Source organism: Cnephaeus nilssonii (genome assembly GCF_951640355.1).
Source record: "Cnephaeus nilssonii genome assembly, chromosome: 14".
NCBI lineage: Eukaryota > Metazoa > Chordata > Mammalia > Chiroptera > Vespertilionidae > Cnephaeus > Cnephaeus nilssonii.
In genome coordinates this window covers 36007243-36027550 of record NC_137085.1, presented here as the reverse complement: position 1 = coordinate 36027550, position 20308 = coordinate 36007243, and positions in this window count along the sequence as shown.

The following is a 20308-nucleotide window of genomic DNA, read 5'->3' as shown; positions in this document are numbered from 1 at the left end:
TTATTAAACTTTTCAGAGACTGGGGTTTTTTATTTACACCTGGGGCTAATATCTCTTCTGCCTTATATGGGAGGCTGTTAGTGGAGTCAAATGAGATTGTATATGAAATAATATAGGCTATAAAGTGTTATACAAATACAAGGCAAAATAATTCAAAGAAACCACATTTAAATATACTGTTGAATGTTTCTTTAAAAATAATTTAAGAGTGTTATAGATCACCAAGTTTATGTTTTTACTCAGTAGACAGAGGAAAAAGGCAAAAACGGAATTTAGGTAAGAAATTAGAGTTTCTGCCTGGCTGGTGTGGCTCAGTGGTTGAGCGTGGACCTATGAACCAGGAGATCATGGTTTGATTCCCAATCGGGGCACATGCCCAGGTTTTGGGCTCAATCCTGGATAGGGGCATGCAGGATGCAGCCAATCAATAATTCTGCCTCATCATTGATGTTTCTATCTCTCTCTCCTTCTCTCTTCCTCTCTGAAATCAATAAAAATATTTTATTTTAAAAATAAATTAGAGTTTTTTCCATCTCTGGATTGGGAAATTTGGAATAAATTATAAAGCACGATTTTATATTCTCATTTTTTGCATATTTAAAAAGAAAAGTCAGAGAGCTGATGTTTTGTAAGTGAAAAGTCGATAGGCCACCCCTAGCCCAGGGCCTGTAGATGGACCAGAACAACCTCTGATCTTGTGTTTGTGCCATCTGGGAGCACTTCCTTGCTGTGGTTGCAACTCTGTAGTAACTGCACCAATCAGCATCTTGCTGATTCTAAATGGGGAAAAAATAAATTCCAAATGACTTTTTTTTTTTCATTGCTGTTCATGTTTGCTGCCAATGTTTGCCTCCATGCTTGAAAACATGAGCAAAGATTTGTCTTTCGGAAGAGCTCTATTTCTCGTGTTTGAATAGCTGCTGCCCTAAAGAAGATAGCGAAGAATTGGGGATGGCCACTATCCAATCCAGAGAAGGACACATCTGCTCCAGAACGCGATCATGTTTAAGAGTAAAATGAAAGCAACTTGTAATTGGCATTTGTTATTACTTACCAATATTTCTTGAGTTGGATCCGAAACAAAGACAGACTGATGTGGCTCAAATGTGTTTGGGCATTAATCATTTTAAGTGTTTGGAAAGCCCAGTTTATGTAAATATCAGCGCTGTTAAAGATTTACAGATATAATAGTCATTTTCTTGGTAATTTAATTATATTACAATATTTTTAAAAACACTCATTTTTATTCTAGGCCAAATTTCTGAAATCTGTGTGAGGAAGAAAATGCTGTAGTATGTTAATTTTTTGCCCTATGAACTAATTATTTTTAGAAGCTTTTATGAGCATAATAACAGTAATTTTAGTAGCTAATTTACTTAAAATTATTCAAAGCTTTCTCTTTGTCTAAAAAGTTAAATCAAAATACATCTTTTAAGTTAGTTTCAGGAGGAAAAATTAGGGTTTCTCAATGCTCAAATATTTAGTAAGCTCCAAGGAGGTGCAGGGGAAAGCAATCTGCCTGTCACAGGAAAGAAATTAAAGAGCAGGATTGTTAAATTGTACCTCTTGACACCAATAAATAACGAGAGAGAGCTAGTACCTTTCTTTAGTGAGCCTGAGAACAATGCAATAAGCAAATCTGACTCATCTGCTTGATTGCTTTGTTTAGAATTAAAGGTGGGGGTGAGGGAATTTATGTAAATTAGGCCCTTCCAAGTAGGTTGAATTATAAAAAACAGAGGAAACTTTTTCAAGTTTAGAAAGTTAAAAAGTGTTTTTGTTCCCACATCAATTCTGAGTAAGAGTTACTTAAGATTCTCAAAATCAGATTAAAAATACGATCTGCAAACTTACTCTGAATTTCCACAGATTTTTCAAAGTGTTGACGGTAATTGTGATCTGTATCTTCCTGCCTTTCTAGTCTTACCTCCTGTGAGTGTTGGGATGAGGGAGTGGAGGAGTTTTTGGATGAGATAGTTAGTTCCTGGTTTCTATATGGAATGAGTGTAATAAATCAGATTAAGAAATAAACAGCCATTTGTCAAATGGTGGTTGAAGCTCCAATGTAATCCTCGTCAGTTAGAAGTCATAGGGAGGTACAAGTTAGATTCTCTAACTCCTGGGAATCTCTGTCTAGTACCCTCACATTGTGGACCTTTTGTTTGTTTGAGAAGATAGCAGGGGGCTGAGATCTAATTCTTTGACCCTTTCATTCCCTATCCTGATTGTTTCACATTCCAATATGCTGCTCTGGAATTCAAGTTCCTTAAAGCATTCTAGGTGCTACATACATAACATTTTGCAGAGGAGAATGTTGCAAAATTGACCAAAATATAGGAAGTTATAAATTGAAATCCATACCAATTGATGGGGAAATCAGAAAGCATGCTCTCTGGAGGAAATTTGGTTTTAGGGGCAAAGGTTGGAGGGTGATTGTGGGGAGATGATAATTCATTCATGCCCAAATCCAATCCACAACTAATCTTGATCTGAGCAGCTTGGAGAGAACTGGAGGTTTGTGAGAATGCCTCATCTCTCATGTGAGTGAGGGAGAAGGCCAAAAAGGAAGAGAATAGGCCCACAGAATCCTATTCTCATCTGGAATAGTGGTCAGCCTGAAGGCTAGCCAAGAGCGCTGGGCTGTGGTTCTCACATGGAGAATAATGGTGGCTTCTGTCCACCTGTGGTCCCAGGAATATATGCTGGTCACCCTCACCCTAGAGAAGCTAAAGGATTGCGAGGGGGAGGGGGAGGGGGAGGGGGGGCATGATTTCTCTCCTCTGTGGGGCAATGCATCCATTTTTGCTGCTAAAAAGGCCAAGAAGCAGACAGACTGCCTCTTGTCTCCACAACTTACCAGCCAGAACTTAATTGGGCCTACATGGGAATAAATGTCTCCCAGTACTCACACCTGAGGGATTATATGTAATAATAAAATATCAAATTATTAAATACTTAAAAAATATATTTAACATTACTTACTATCATTTGGTTATTTTTTAAAAATATGTTTTATTGATTTTTTACAGACAGGAAGGGAGAGGGATAGAGAGTCAGAAACATCGATGAGAGAGAAACATCGATCAGCTGCCTCCTGCACACCCCCTACTGGGGATGTGCCTGCAACCAAGGTACATGCCCTTGACCAGAATCGAACCTGGGACCCTTCAGTCCACAGGCCAACGCTCTATCCACTGAGCCAAACCAGTTAGGGCTGGTTATTTTTTTAAGTGGAGAAGTGGAATCCAGCCTGGCTATGCATTGGATCACCTATTTAGATGGTTAGTCTAACATTAGTTAATATTTTTCATCTGGAGCTGTACATGAGCTAGTTTTCAGCAGAGAATTGGGAAGGAGGTGGAGGGGAAGACAAATACAAGTTCCCAAAAGACTGTTAAAGTGGGGGACAATATGTCTTAGCTGACTATGAAAGATTGGTGTGCCTTTGTTGCCATGATTATGGTGGCAATGATCCAAATGAAATTCATTTTGAAATGCAAAATATATGTTATTATCTGAACAGAAAAGCACCATCAAGCGACTTCAACTGTGCCTCAGCAGTTATTTTGTAAACATTGTTCAAATTGTTGCCCTCCAACTTATTCACTGATATTGGCACGTTATTTACTTTATCTCAAAACATGTTCTTTCCAAAGAACCTTTCCAGGAGCAGGCATGACCCTGAAGTGTATTAAGCCTTAAGAGTATAGTCTGCTTTTAACAATGATGGATGAATGGTCCATCATGCATGCCATCTTAATACTAGTCGATGAAAAAGTTCTTCACACACTTTATATTCATTATAAGAGACATTTTAGAGATAATATACAATATTAATAAGTTGCAAGATTTAATGATCATGCATAAGAAAATTTAAAAACAACACAACAACACTATTTGGTCCATTGTGTTTCCCATTATGTTTCACTTGCCAGAATGCCCTAAATGAGATTTAATTCTTTCTTTTAAATAATACGTGAGTTTATATTTTTAACACTAGGGGCCCAGTGCACGAATTTGTGCACCTAGAAAGGAACTGTGGGCTGCGAGGCTGCGGTGGGCACAGGGATGGGTCTCAGCCCATCCTCCCCACCCCCTGCCTGGCCCCTCCCGCCACAGCCCCCAGTCTCCTGGCTGCCAGCAGCCCCACACACTTAACGGCACAGAATGACTGGGGCCAGCACCAGCAGTAGGTGTGAGCAGCTGCTGCTGCCCCGATTGCCCCTCAGAGTCAGGGGAAGATGGAGAAGCCCTCAGGGGTGATCAGGGCCGGTGCCAGGCACTGGCAGAGGGTAGGAGTGGTGGCTTCGGCGCTAGCTGTTAGTGCAAGAGGGGCCGTTGCTAGTAGAGGGTGTGAGAGGCAGCTGCTGGCCCCGATTGCCCCTCAGGAGCAGGGGGAGGTGGAGAAGCCCTGAGGGGCGATGGGGGCCGGCAGCCCCCGCTCGCACCCACTGATGGCACCAAGAGATTGGGGGTGCGAGCAGCAGCTCCAGTGCTGGCAGCGGGTGTGAGTGAGGCCAGCACCAGCAGCAGGTGTGAGCGCCAGGTGGGATCACAGCACACGGGAGCGAAGAATTTTCAGTAACCACCAGAGGCTTGCCCCAATGACAGCGACTGGCACCCCACCTTGGTCTGGTGCCCCCGCTCATTTGTTCCACCATCCCACCTTGGCTGACACCCACTATGTTCTGCATGCTCTCCCTGATGGTCAGCACATGTGATAGCAACCAGTTGTTCAGTTGTTCTGTTGTTCGGTCTATTTGCATATTAGGGTTTTATATATATATAGATACCAACTTTCTCATAACTCTCCAAGGTTTTCTGTCTTTTGATATTCTGCCCCACTTTTAATGATATTTCTATGTATGTATTATTTGTCATTATTACCTCATATCATTTTTTATAACAGACTGGGTGTAAACCATAAATAACTTGTCTTACAGAGTCAGTCATCAGGTACTCTATGAAATTCATGCTGAACACTAAAGGAGTAAGTTTGTGGGAGCAATTTCTCTTCTTTCTTTTTGTATTTTAAAAGCTCTCAGCCAAATTTGAGACATGTGCTTCCAAATTTTATGACATTAAAACAACTATATATGAATTAAATGATAATGTTCATATTAGACTTATGATATAGCAGTTCAGAATGACAGATGAAAGAAATCCAGATCTTCACTTTTGGAATAAATATGTGTGCTGAGCAATACATAAGTAAAGTATTTTAAGACTTTAAGCTATAGAGAAAGATTGGACTTAAGGAGCTCAAGTTTCAGAGATCTTGGATGTTTGCTTACCTAAGAATGCCTTTTGAAAATGTATAGTCCTTATAATATCATACTATATTTTGCATGTACCACCACTATGTCCTGTTTGGCAAACACTCTAACTGTACAATATAACAACTTTTTTTCTCTCAACTTTGTATATTATCTATTTTATTTCTCCAGTACACATGCTTGAAAACTTGTAAATCTACTGGTACCACACAACAACAAGAAATAAACAGCAGATGTTCAAGTTCATCTGCAGAGGAATGAATTATAAAAAACTGGAAAATGAATGATTTATGTGAGAAAGAACATATCACTTCATAGATGTGTGTGCATGTATGTGTGGGGGGATATACTGAAATAGGGCCGGCTCCTTGTGCTAGAGATCTCAGAAAACTCAGTGACAGGGGGACTCTTCAGTCTTTCACTTTAAAACTACTTAACCAGTTGGTATCTGAGCTCTAGTTTTACTGTTGAAATTTGACCTCAGGCAAATATTAAACTCATATATTTTCATTCTTCACAATTATTTAAATTGTGTTACTTTTATTGGTTACAATGTGGACGGGAAAAATTCTCTGACAGAAATTCTCTTCTTCCTACAGATGTGGCCAAAGAATATTGCAGATCGCTGCTTACGTGCTCTGCAACTCTATTCTAGAGTAATGTTTGTTAACCTTTAATTTGAAAGTGAATCACCTAAAGATCCTGTTCCTATGGAGATTTTCTTTCAGGATATCTGGGTGGGGCCTGAGATTCTGTATTTCTAGCAAGCTCCTAGGTGATGTCAATGCTGCTGGTCTTTGGACCACACTTCAAACAGCAGTGGTCTAGATTATAGTTCAGAATAAATGTTGTCTGTGGTTGCTTTGAGATTTTCAATATAAGTGATTTTGGAGCACATCTAAGGTTTCCAATAGATTTAATTCCATGTGAAAAAATAATAGTATCAAAATGTATAATATGACGAGTAGTGGAAGTACTTTAATTTTAATAGAACTCACCTGTGGTGTGAGAAAGATGTGCAAGAATGAATTCTAAGGCCCCTAAACTTTAAAAATAATTTGAATCTATCACTCTATGTGAAGATCAATACATAATTTTCCTTCCCCAAAAACTTTTAGCTCCTGGCTCACTAACAGTCTCCCCAACACTACCTTTGTCATAAATCCTGCTGATTTTCCTATTCCACCTAAATGATTCCAGCTCCTTGACTTTTCCCATGACCCTCTCCTCTATTCTGCTTCAGCCTTATCCCTCCATAATGTCTGTTTCAAATAATAGGCTTATGTTTAGTTGTTAATATATTTGGCATTTTGGGCCTCTTGAATAGATGATTATCTTAGGTCTGAATTTCAGAATAAACCTGCATTATAGCTTATCTCATTTACACATGGTCATCATTCTATGTTCTTATCTTTACAATGAGATCAACAATGGCTATTTTTTTTAATCTGTGGAAATATCAAGACGACTAATTCTGTTTTAGAAAAAAAATAAGCTGTTAAGAGTTCCTGATTTTCTAAACATATTGAACATTGGTATTTGTTTCTTAGAATGTATGTTTTATAACAAGGAATCAAATCAAAGTTGGACTGTGCAATTTAATGTGTTCAAAGGCAGTTGATAGTTTGGATTCTCTAAATAGCAACAAGTCTTCCAAGCAAAACAGTATTTAGGGACTCTTGACAGATTCAGAAATTTGTATTCTAAACTGCTTATAGTAAAAATTATGAATGCAGGTGTGAATTCGTCTTTTGGAAGTGATTGCATGATATGCAGATGAAGTAAAAGATAAAGGCAGAGGAGTCCCAGGGCCTGTGGGACAGGTTGCCTCAGCCACCACCACCACCACCACCAGCAGCAGCAGCAGCATGACCAGTTCATGGGTTCAGATATAAGGGTTGCAAGTCTTTCTTCAGCAGAACTCTGAGGACTGTGCGGAACAAAAAAATACAGATTTTTTTTTCAACTCCACCTCCTGTTTTAAGTTTCCTTTTCTGACTCATGTGTAAGGATATCAGTACTTAAGCAGATTGAGATACAGACAGCAAGATTGACATCTCTACATTGTTATCTCCACCAGCAATCAAAGGCCAGATGACATCACTGGTGAGGCTGCACCCAGAGCAGTTCAGTCTTATCTCCTGATGTCATCAGAATGTGTCCCAACTCAAAGGTAATTATTCTTTACTTAGATATATTAAGGAAGAAGCTTATGAGTTACTTCTCCGATTATCTTGCAAATCGATTGTTTATAAAGACATTGAGGGTGTGATTCACCTGTGTACCCAAATAATACTGAGAAGCCTGTTGTTTTGAGAGCTCTAGAAACATCTTCTGACTGCTACAGAGATATCCAAATGAACATGTGTGGAATATTAACATGATTGATAAGGATGGCAATTTTTTTAATCAAAAATAGATTCTTAACACACATTCATGTGATTAATATAAGAAATGTCATGTGTGGGAAGTGTTAACATTTCAGATTTTTATAGCTATCGAGATCATTATTCTGACTATCTTGGGATATATAGAGATGTCTGTGGTAATCACATTCAGAGGTAGTTGAGAAACTATTGAAGGAAGTGAATGATACAGTGACCCCTACCTGAGTGGGAAGTAAGTTGGCAATTTGGGGTTTAGCTTTGAAAATCTGTTTGGTTTTTGTTAGTGCTGTGTGGTTTGGGGCTTTGAAAACTCCCAGCAGGCCACCTAGAAAAATCTGTGACATTATATCAGCCAGCTTTTACTGGATAACAGCCCACTCTAAAGTGTAAACAGTTAAGACGATAGCATCCAATTTTTCGGCCCAGGATTTGTGGGTCAGCAATTTATGGTAGGCCCCACTGGGTGGGCCTTCTGCTCTTGGGGCTGGGGCTCTCTCATTATCTCTATGGTCAGCTGCTGGGTTAGCTGAGGTCGGCTGCCTGCGAGGGCCTTTCGCTGCCACAGTCAAGTCCTCCACAGTTTCCCATTCTCCAGCAGAGTACGTCAGGCTTGTTCACAGGTGGATGGGCAAGTTTCTGAGAGAGCAAGCAGAAACTAACGAGGCATCTTCAGGCCTGGGCTCAGAACTGGCACGACTGTACCACCGCCACATGTTATTCCCCAAAGAAAATCGCAAGTTCAAGAGACGTGAATCTAGACTCCACCCCAAGATGGGAGGCAGTGCAAAGTCACATTGTAAAGATTATGATATAAGAAGGCAAATATGATTTCTATTTTGGTAAATAGTCTACCAAAGCATCCTTCAGGTGACTGTGGTTTACTAGTAGTTTGGTGATTCCTCAGTTCTCTTCAGGTCTATTAAAAAAAACAACCATCCTTTGCAGCTTTCTTCTAATCATCTTCCAAGAATAAGGCAATACTGATGGCCCAATATTGATTTCTTATAAAACTCGCTAATGAGTGTAGAAGCCTTGTCCTTTGAGGTAATATGAACCAGTTCCATGACTTGTGTAGCTATGTGGAACAATAAAGGGTTTTAAAATGGGTTGGGAAATTGGAAGGGTCAAGAGGAGTGAAATTGTAGCTGAGTGTTCTTGCCAGTGGAGGCGAGCTGGGCTGGTTGTAATATAATCAAAGATAAGAGGCTAGATACTGCCACGCATGATTCCCTTTTGAATCTGTACAAAATGCTTCATGCTTATTTTTTATATTTAATTTTGCCTGTAAGCTAACTAAAACAAATAGCGAAGTATAATGTTTTGAAATAATCCCATAGTTTTCAAGTGTTCTTGAAGTAGAAAAGCAACAGGGCTCTATGAGCTTTTCTCCAACAACTTAACGCTTACTGTTCATGCTGCCTAAAACAGTTCTTTTTAATTGATACTTGGCTTGATATCCTTTTAAATTATTAAAGATTGGAGGCACTCATTAAGTGAGAGATTAAAAGACATGGTAGACATAGCTAATTATGAAAAGCTCAAGAAGGGACATGAAATGCATTTTATCTAAGGCTTTAGTGGATTGTTAAAGTAAATGAATGGTTTAGTGATAAACCAGTCAGAGATAATCAATTGAGCAAAACTATGGGGAAGCTATTTGGATCTAGATTTGAAGGGTTTAGAAGTAATCATACTTAGAGACACAGCTCCTCCTGATTTCTTTCATTCTAGCCCCTTGAGCTGCGACTTAGTCAACAAATTGGGTCCAAGCTCTAGAGCGGATGATGACTAGAGGAAGGCAGCTTATGTCTCTTTGTGGGGAAGGTCTGCCTGGAGAAACATTAGCGGGCCAGAAGCTGGAGTGAATTCTTTTGTGGCACATTGTGATTTAAGGGCTGTCATGAGTCATTCCAGGGACAGAGCTCTGAGGAGGCGTATTTTCAACTTCCTCACTTCCTGAACTTTTCAACCTCTCAACTGCTCCTTTAACTTCCACATCATGGGCAGTGTATTATTTTTGCCTGCTTACTAAGAGGGAATATTGGTTGTTGACACAGCCACTGCTGGCCAGTGAGCTGAGTAACATGATACAGAGATTTTCACCACTTAAAAGTCGCTGGTTCAACATGGCTCAGATAGGTAACGACTTAAAGTTATGCTGACCTGACAGCTGTTTAGAGGCCCATTTGAAGTGAACTATTTCTCAGTTTGCCTCCAGACAGGGAACATGTTACTGCTAGGATTGCAAAATGTCATCTCCGCTGGAATCCTACATAGCAGCAAGGCTCAGTGTTGAGTCATCAGCGCGAAGGCTAAAATAACATGTTCCCTAGAATTAGGAACATTTGGCTGGCTTTTGTGTAAAGGTTTTGAGCCCTGTGGAAAAACAATATCGAGTTAGTTTCTCCCCAGAGTCAAAGTCACTCACAAGTTGACTACCATGAACTAGTTCAAGACACCAGGGCAACATTGAACACATTACTAACCATCGATGGGAGCCTGAGATAAGTTGCATTTAATGTCCCTTTCCTGGCCCTTCAACAATTAGCGACATCTACCATGATGTCTAATCGCTTGTTTAATGGACATCTCGGATTGGAAAGAAATGTCTGCCAGCCACTTAAGGGGTGATTTAGGCACTAAAGAAGATAGGGTTCAGAAGGTTTAAATCACGGAGGACTCAGTCATTTCCAGCTTCACAAAATTTATGTCAAAAGGGAATGTAGTTAAAAGACAACCACCAAAGTAGATTGCAAAGGAAAGGGTGAGAGTCAAATGGGATGGCGATTAGGGAAATGGAATATGACACATTGGTTAGTAATAAAACTTGGTTTAAACAACACATGTGTTTCAAGTGGTTGTGACAGGGCAACATACTCTAAAATTGAAGGTTTCAAGTTGCTGAGCGTTGCTCTTCAAATTGTGTTGCCGGGACACACGTTAAGACTCTAGTAATACTTTCTGTGACATAACCTTTTTTTTTTTTTTGCACTGTTCAATGATTGTCATTATATCCACATGTATGCTTATTGTAAGAAATGTAATAACTAATTTCTGATTTTATATTAAACTTTGTGCAACGTTAGTGACAAGTATGTAAAGACTTTTGTCTGTGGCATTAATTTCTAATCCTTGCAAATTATAATGGACAAATATGTTATCCTAGGTCCTCTCTCATATATTTGTGTCGCACCTTCACAACTCATCTGTGTGTGTCTCCTGGATGATAGCATATGTATTACCTGGGAGCTTGTTGGAAATGCAAACTCTATGGATCCACCTCATTCCTTTGCATCAGGAGGTTCATTTTAGCAACAATCCCAGGTGACTCACATGCACATTAACCTGAATAGCACTCGTCTTAATGTATGTCATTGAAATATGCATGATGATTATAGAAAATTACGTCCATTTGGAAAATAATCAATTGCCAGTTTCTTTCAAGAAAAGGCATACATATTTAACACATCTTTCTTGATGCCTTTTACTGGGACAGCAGTTCTTATCTGGAAATCAGTTTATATCTTTTGAATTTATTGTACAACTGACAGAGAAACAAAAGAAAAAAAAATACCAAGTAGTCCAGTTTAAGTAATTTCTTTCATTTCATTCTGTGAAGAAGTGACTTTTTCATCAAAAATTTAAGCCTGGCCAGTGTGGCTTAGTGGTTGGGCATCAACCTAAGAACCAGGAGGTCACAGTTTGATTCCTGGTCAGAGCACATTCCCAGGTTGTGGGCTCAACCCCCAGTAGGGGGCATGCAGGAGGCAGCCCATAGATGATTCTCTCTTGTCATTGATGTTTCTGTCTCTTCCTTTCCCTTCCTCTCTGAAATCAATAAAAACGTATTTTTTTGAAGTTTAAAAAATAGGAATATTTATGGAAGTTTGCTAGCATCTTTAGTGTATTTTAGTCTGTCCAAGCAGTATTTACAGAGCAGCCACAATTAGACTTGTTAGTCATAGAAAATCCTGGTCAAGGGGTCTCCAGTTGTATTGTGTCATCTGGGAAACTGAAGTGGTTTGACACCTGCATGTTTTTGATTGACTGGTAATGCTGGAACCCAAGTGAATGGGTCCATAGTGTATCATGTTTTTCTTCTGTTGTCATGACTGGTAGTTTCATTCAGATTTCATTTGCATCCTGGGTAGAAGTATCCATGTAGTTTCTGAGAAACAAACCATGTTAGGCATAATAAAAACCAAACAACACCGAAGAGCAGACTCAATGAAGAAATTTTCTCCCTTTTTCTCTTCCGTTTTGCACTTTCAAAAAGGGGGAGGAAGGGATTCTTTGTTTGTTGGAGAAACTGCCCATGTGATTAGTTTGTCGACCATGTAAAGTGGGGAGCAATGTTAGGCAGTATGGTTCTTGGGCCTGTTAATGTGCATTAATACCAATTGCTCAGTCCCAATATAAAGATATTGGCTTTAGAGTTTTCAAAGAGTCAAACCCATGATGGTAAGCCTGCTTTATTCTGATTGTAGTAAAACTACATCCATTCCCTGCTAGCAGCTCAAACAGCTTTCTCTGCGAAGTCCTCCCAATAAATGTTTGTTTTTTTCCCTTCCCTTCCCTTTCAGTCAATCAAACACGCGAAACTCCTGAAGCTCACCCCCCTTCTAATGTCCACATCAAACCCTATTTAATTGCAATAATGGGGATTTACTTTTGAGCCATTCTGAGGGTTGGTTTTATCTACTGGGAAGCAGAATCCGTTTCATGCAGCAGCGAAATACAAATATCTCACTATGCCCTTTTCCTTCTCCTTTCCTCCCAGGACTTAGAGCATAAGATCAGATCAACTCAAATATCTTAGAAATAGTGCTTTCTCCTGGCAGTTATTATTTTGTTCATTTTTTAAGTGACCTTATTTTCCCCCCTTCCTCCTTGTTGCACTAACAGCCTGAGGCATAGAGAAATGCAAACTCACACCCACAGCACACACCCAGACATTTGCTTGTCATGCCTTATGTTTGTATTTTTGACTGTTTGGAAATTAATTAAGAGATGTTGATTTCCAAGTGCTTTTTTTCTAAGTTTCTCAAATATTTAAACAATTTTTGCACATTTTCAAAAATGTTCCTCGTTCTCTCTGTTTGTAATAAGATTAATTATGTGAGGTGCACCACTGCTTATCCCTATGAAAGAAAATCTAAAACGAAGGATTTCAGCTTCAAGAAGCCTATTTTGTCCTGTTTCCGATGTTCTAAAGGGATTAATTTACCATATCGTATAGCCCTGGAAGACTGTGATAATTGAAAACATCCATATTCATTGCATGTTCAAAGGGATCTGTCTGACTTTGTAATGTAAAAAGTGCATTTTTAACCTGAACGGGGACCTGCATCTGCTATTGCTTAATCCTATTAGTCCAACAGTCCCAAAGCTTTAGTGTATAATCATTAGCTCGTGTTAATCCTGAGACATGCCTCCGGCTTCAGCCTGTCAGAAGGAATCCCTGCAGGGAAAATGTGGAGGTGCTGATAGCACAACACCAACTAATCTTATCTTAAATGCTAGCAGCAGCCTCTATCTGTGATAGCCAGGGAATTAAAAACAAATTTTTATGGGTATTGGGTACCAGGGTGTTCCTCACCCCCACCCCATCTCTGTCTTCTCTCTCTCTCTCTCTCTCTCTCTCTCTCTCTCTCTCTCTCTCCCCTTCTCCCTTGCCCTAGTTTTCCTAGATTCTTTGTTAGGGTGATGCTAGTGATGACAGAACAAGAGTGAATGGAAAGGAGGGAGGAGAAGAAATATTTAAGATACTGTTTCAGCAGTGGAAGCTCCTTGCTAAGTCACTTAGAATACCTGCCAAGTCTTCTGTCATTTTTATTTCGTGATGTCAGAAAGTCAAACCAACCCTGTGCTTTGTGCTGCTCTGGATTATAATGTAAGAGGACAAAATGTGTCTTACAGTTGCCACTCCCTCCCAAGGTATGGCCTCCTAAAAGTCTGATGTCTGGGTCCCCAGGCTCTGACAGATGCTTGCCTGCATAAAGAAGTCAGTAGCCATGGAGGACTAGGTGGTTAGGATTTTTTAGGTGGAGAAGAAGATGACCATGGGGAGTTGGGAGCAATAAAGTGTGGGTTTAGAGCAGGCGTCCTCAAACTACGGCCAGAGGGCCACATGCGGGTGTTTTTGTCGTTTTATTTTTTTACTTCAAAATAAGATATGTGCAGTGTGCATAGGAATTTGTTCATAGTTTTTTTTAAACTATAGTCCGGCCCTCCAACGGTCTGACGGACAGTGAACTGGTCCCCTGTTTAAAAAGTTTGAGGACCCCTGGTTTAGAGGTTGCTGTAATCTATATATATAAAAGGCTAATATACAAAGTGTCCCCTCAGGAATTCGACTGGGAGAATGGGAGTTTGATCGCTCGCTATGAGGTACACTGACCACTAGGGGAAAGCGTGGAATATGGCGGGCGACCAGTGGTGGCAGCAGGGTGCTGAGGGAGAGAGGGAAAGAGGAGGTGGGGAGGCAGGGAGGCGGGAAGGCAGGGGAGCCTGATCAGCCCTGATCGAGGGCCAGGCCTAGGGACCCTACCCATGCATGAATATCATGCACTGGGCCTCTAGTTGGTTTATAAAAATGTCCCTTGTACAGTTTAAAGCTGTATATTTCAAATCAGAGTAGAAGGTGAGTAAAGACCACCTTCACTTTGGCAGTGGAGGTTTTTAGAAGGTGAAAGAGAATATTTAGTTATTTATGTAACAAACAGTAATTTAGCAATTACTATGTGCCTATCACTGGGACTCCAATAGTGATTGTGGTCCCTGCTCTCAAAGAACTTAGAGTGGTGATCTAAGAACTCTTAGTAAACCAGTGGACAAAGAAAAATGGGCACATAAATAAATGATTACAAATAGATGCATGTTAAGGTACTCTATATCCTGCTATCTATCTGTCTGAATATAATGAATCCAGCTTGGTCATCAGTAAAATGCCTCCAAAGGGGCTTGTTGGGAGTTCTATGGTCCTTCTTTTTATACAATTTATTAAAATTTAACTACTCACTTTCTCAGGGCCTGGAAGTAGCCAGGGGGTTATGCTTTTTCTCGATTCATTTAAGTTTACTCTGTATTAATTAAAATTTAAAGGTGTTTCCAAATTCAGGCATTTTCACAATGGCATGGATTTTGGCAACTTGATGTAAATATAATGCAATAGATAACCAAAGAATGTAATTCTGCTTATGCTGGTGTTTCCCATTGTGTGGTGGTTCTCACACTCTTGGTGGTATATGGAATGAACAGACATGTTTTATTTTAATATTTACATATGTCATATTAGAGGCACCCTCTATTTATGATAGTGATTTGAAATTTCTTTTTGAGATTCATTTAACTAACAGACAGTGGATTTGTCTTAAAAATGTTAAGTGCATTGTAAACAGCGTGGGAGTTGTGAGTATATGGCAAAAATCTTGACTATGGTGCTTGGATGACTTAATGTGAACAACTACACAACAAAACTACAGGCATTTATAATGCAGTGAAGATAGCTGACCGTCCATCCGTAACTGTGCAGGAAAGAGCTGTTACACCTGCTGCAGGAATATACTACAGCTGCCTTGGTTAAGGAGCTGACTCACCAGGTACTATTTGATTAGAGTCGCCAGTTGTGAACTTCATTGCAAGTTGCTGAGACAAGATAAAAGGTGGTAATGACAAAGAACACTTTCCTAGATGTATAAATTGAAGGGTAACTGAGAAATAAACGTTTATATTCATTTTGGTCAATTTTGATCAATTCATTTGTTACTTTTGTTTATGATAGCAAAATACAACTATATGTTAAATACCTTTTATTATAGCTTCTGAAGGGAAAAAAATGTTTTTATCTAGTTCCTAAATACCTCCTTTCTACTCATTGTTATTATTGCTAGGACAACTGTAGTTATAGCAGAACACACTATATATAATGTATTTGGAGAAAACCATGATAGCATTCATTTCTTCCCCTCCAAACACATGTCAGGAAAAATCACCTGAAATTAGATTCCAGGTGTTATCTGGATAAGAATCACCAAACTACTAATTATAAATTATCACTTTTTTTTAAATTTCTTTATATATCCTTACGTTGCTATTCTTTTGAAAGGAGCTCCTTAGAGTTTATGAAATTAAAAACCTGCAGGTAGATTTATTCAGATGACCAGACAGTATGCCACTCAATCAGCTAAGATGTATTCAGCATGGTGCTTGCCAGTGCCTTGCTAGCTACACTGGATCTACCTTCCAGAAACTTCCTCTTTAAAGGATGAGAGGTGATAAGTACACATCTACTTCTAATAACAGGAAGTTTAGAGAACATATTATTGCCGCCAGCTGGAGCGATAAAGCGTTCTATATCAGTGGTTGCCAACCCTGATTGCACATTAGCCTCATCGGGGGAGCACTGAAAAAATATCGGTGTCTGGGCCTCACTCCCAGAGACTCTGAGTCACATGGTCGGGGTGGGGCGCAATCATCACTAGTTTTTAAAAGCTCCCTAAGTGATTTTAATGTGCAGCCAGGGATGAGAATCATTGCTCTAACTACTTATCGATAAGAACTCTGGTGGGGGAGGGGTCAAGGGGGGAGCAGGTGAGATTTTTAAGTGTAAAACATCCTATTAAAAGGAAAGTGGCTTGATGGAATAGCTTACATAGATTTTGTGTATTCTTAGTATTGATATGGATCAACTTATTTAAAATATTTCATCAAACAAGTGTTTTCCTTGGAAAGATTGTTTCAAATAATATTTTAAATAAATGATCGTAATCAAAGACAGTTCCTGCAGGTACTACATGCCACAGCATGCATTAGTACATTGATAGAATTAAAAACAAAAACATCTATTGACAACAGATATAGATTTTGTCTATCTTTCAAGGTGAATTGATAAACATACACACAAAAGTTGTAATATTCCTTCAAAACTAAAAATTAATTGATGTCATTTGAATTTTTCAACTCTATTTTTCCCTTTGTATGGAATTCTCTATCCTTAACAAAGAGCTTTAGGCCTAATTGTCACAGTGGAAGAGCTGCCTAAATGGCTTTGGAGGAAAGGTCTGAAGCTTGCTCATTGTAATGGTAGGATGTTTAAAACAACCTCTAGGAGTTATCAAATTGGCTTGCTTGCTTTCGGTTGGCCCGATTACTCCTATGAAGGGAAACTTGGATGCTGGGAAGAAGTGATGCCAAATGGAGATACTATGAAAAAGATCTCTTATTTTCTCCTAAGGGCACCTCATTAAGCAGAGAGCTTCCTGAGAATGCAGCCTTAAGCTTTCTGAAGAAACTAATGTAATGCTCTTTTTTAAATTGTCGAGTTTATTCCTTGCTATGGATTTTCTTCAACTGTGCAAAACCTGGCTCATTTTAAAAAATCTTCTAATTCCAATTCTGTAGTGCAGTGATTTTCAACTTTTTTTTTTTTTAATCTCATGGCACACATAAACTAATTACTAAAATTTTGTGGTGCACCAAAATATATATATTTTTGCAGATCTGACAAAAAAATCAGTATAATTTTGATCCATTCATACAGGAGAGTTATTATATTGGCTGTTGTCATTTTTTTATTTCACAATCTAAGGGAAAAGAGGTCAGTGACCCAGACTCAATAGTCAGGCATTGCATGTTTTAAAAATTATTTTTATTTTTTTAAAAATATCTTTATTGTTGAGAGTATTACAGAAGTCCCCCTTCCCCTCCCACCCTCCATAGCCCCCCTCTACCTGTTCCCACCCCACCCCAGGCCTTCACCACCCTATTGTCTGTGTTCATATGTAATGCATATCTATATATATGAAAAGCCAGAAACTGGAATGCCGGAACGACCAGTCGCTATTGATGCCCACAGCAGCCAGCGAACCTGATCAAGGGGTGTGGGGCCAGCTGACCAACCTCCCTTGGCACCTCCCTCTGGCCGGCCCCACCCTCGATGGGCCCCCACCATCCCAATTGGCCTGTGGCCCCTCCCCCCAGCCAGCTCCGCCCTGATTGCCCCCCCACACACCAATCAGGGGTGGTGCTGGCCGCTGATCCTCAATTGGCACCCCCATCCAATTCGGGGGTGGGGACAGCTAGCCTATTGCCCACAGCCCTTCCCCAAGGCCAGCGCTGGCCCTGCCTCCGATTGGCCCCCTCCAATCAGGGGTGGGGCCTGCTGGCCAATTGCCTGTGGCCCCTCCCCTCAGCCAGCCTGGTCCTGATCGGGCCCATCAGGGTGGGCCAGCCAGCCAACCTCCTGCCATCTCCTCCTCCCAACAGGCCAGGCCCCGATCTGCCCCGATTGGGGCCAAGTTGGCCAGACCCCACCCATGCATGAAATCATGCACTGGGCCTCTAGTATGCATATAAGATCTTTATCAATCTCTTCCCACCCCCCTGCCCCCTTCCCTCTGAGATTTGTCAGTCTGTGCCATGTTTCCATGCCTCTAGTTCTATTTTATTCATCAGTTTATTTTGTTCATTAGATTCCTTGTTCATTTATTTTGATTTTTAGATTCAATTATTGATAGATATGTATTTATTGTCATTTTATTATTTTCTTTTTATTCTTCTTCCTCTTCTATTCCTTCTTCTTGTTTCTCTTCCTCATAAAGAATACCCTTCAACATTTCATGTAGTACTGGTTTGGTGGCAATGAATTTCTCCAGCTTTTTCTTATCTGTGAATCTCGTTATCTGACCTTCAATTCTAAATGATAGCTTTGCTGGGTAAAGTAACCTTGATTGTTGGTCCTTGCTATTCATCACTTTGAATATTTCTTGCCACTCCCTTCTGTCCTGCAAAGTTTCCGTTAAAAAATCAACTGACAGTCATATGGGTTCTCCTCTGTAGGTACTGCTTTTCTCTTGCTGCTTTTAAGATTCTCTCTTTGTCTTTAACCCTTGGCATTTTAATTATGATGTATCTTTATATGGACCTCTTTAGGTCCCTCTTGTTTTGTACTCTTTGTGCTTCAGTGTGCAGCACTGTTTTAAAATCGCTGCTTTAGTGGATTTGGATGGGTAATCAAGAGACTACCAAATCTAGGCATGACTGTGCCTAAGTCATGCAATACAAGCCTACTCTATTTTTTAAATTCTAGGAAATAATCCATGAGAAATGAGTAAATAAATGAATGAATAGATGTGAAAGGCACCAGGACCACTATATAGTCACCTTTTCCAATAGCACAAGTATTTCATTACTTACCTTATTATTTGTAGAAACAAATAGTTTATTAACAGCTCTTCTATGACTTCTACCTTAAGGATAAAAAATTGGGGAGGAACTTGCCCCTGTTTCTCAAAAAGACAGAAAAATCCACTTCTGGAGTTTCCTAGGGAGCCAATCTAGATCAAAATATGGGGAAGAGTCATAAAAATGGCTCGTAGAGGCTTGGGGCCTAGAGAGTATTGCCCACTAAATTCTGCATAGTTGCCTTCTATTTCCTAGTCTGTTTGCAGTTAGGAAAGAGTAATTTGACTAGTTTGTAGCAGGAAAATGTGAATACATGTATGTCAATTGCAGAGAGAAGGAGTGTAAAGTCCATGAATAATTTCCACTCTCTTTCTTCCCGTACCATGGCAACTAAGAAGGCTGCACATTCCTGATGGCCAATCATAAGAAGGTGGCCCTCTGTGTGACAGGGTGACTGAGGCAGAGCCCCTCTGCTCCCTCACCAACGTGGGTCATAGAGTGTAGCCCGAGATATATAATTAAAGCATTTAGGAGTTTGTGTTGTTGCTACTGTAGCATAGCCTAGTTACCTTGACTAATTCAACAATACTGTAAGACTCAGCTTGACTAATCTTGACTCTTCTCTGCATTAAATTACACTAACTCTGCATATCCTTTTTACTTTTTTGGAAATCATGAAAAAACCACCCACCACCACCATTAGTAACTATCACATCACTCTCTCTGGAGCTAAGTCTCAGTTTGTTGCGGGAGAGACTGCAAGGAGACTGGGAAGGAGGTCTGTCTGCTTCATGTTCAAGGGAAATATGTTACTAATGCCCTTTCTGGGCTTGAAGGAAATAATTGGACTCATTAAGTTGCTTTCAGTCCTCTTTTTTTCAGTCTAAATAACCCTTAGGTTAATTAGACATGGTTTCTAGCCTCAGGAAATTTTTCTGTGTGTGGTTAGTAATGGAGAGAATGATCATGAACTTGGTAATTAAATTTTCAGTCTTACAAATGTTAAGGAATGGCAAACTGCCTGTAAGGTATCTTATAAAAATCAATAGCCCTTGTGAACTAGTATCGTACATCGATAATTCTGCAAATATTAGGTCACCATCAAGTTGCTTCTGTTTGAGTGACAAAATAGTAGGTATCATTTTATACGTGGCCAAGAGTGCTGATCATTAACAGACAGAAGTGTGGTCTCTTCCCAGTCCTGGCTACACAAGTATCTGGGTTCGTTTAAAAAAAAAAAAAAAACACCACACAAAACTCTTGACTGAGCCTGATCCAAGGCCAATTAAATAAGAATTTCTGAATCATTCTAATATTCAGCCAGGGTTGGGAACCATTGGTGAAATGAACAAGAATAGTAAATTAACATCAGAATCTGAATTTTGATCATATTCTTTTTATTAGCTATGTGACTTTAGACAAATCATATACGCTCTCTCTCTAGAGTTTGGTTTTTCTTAT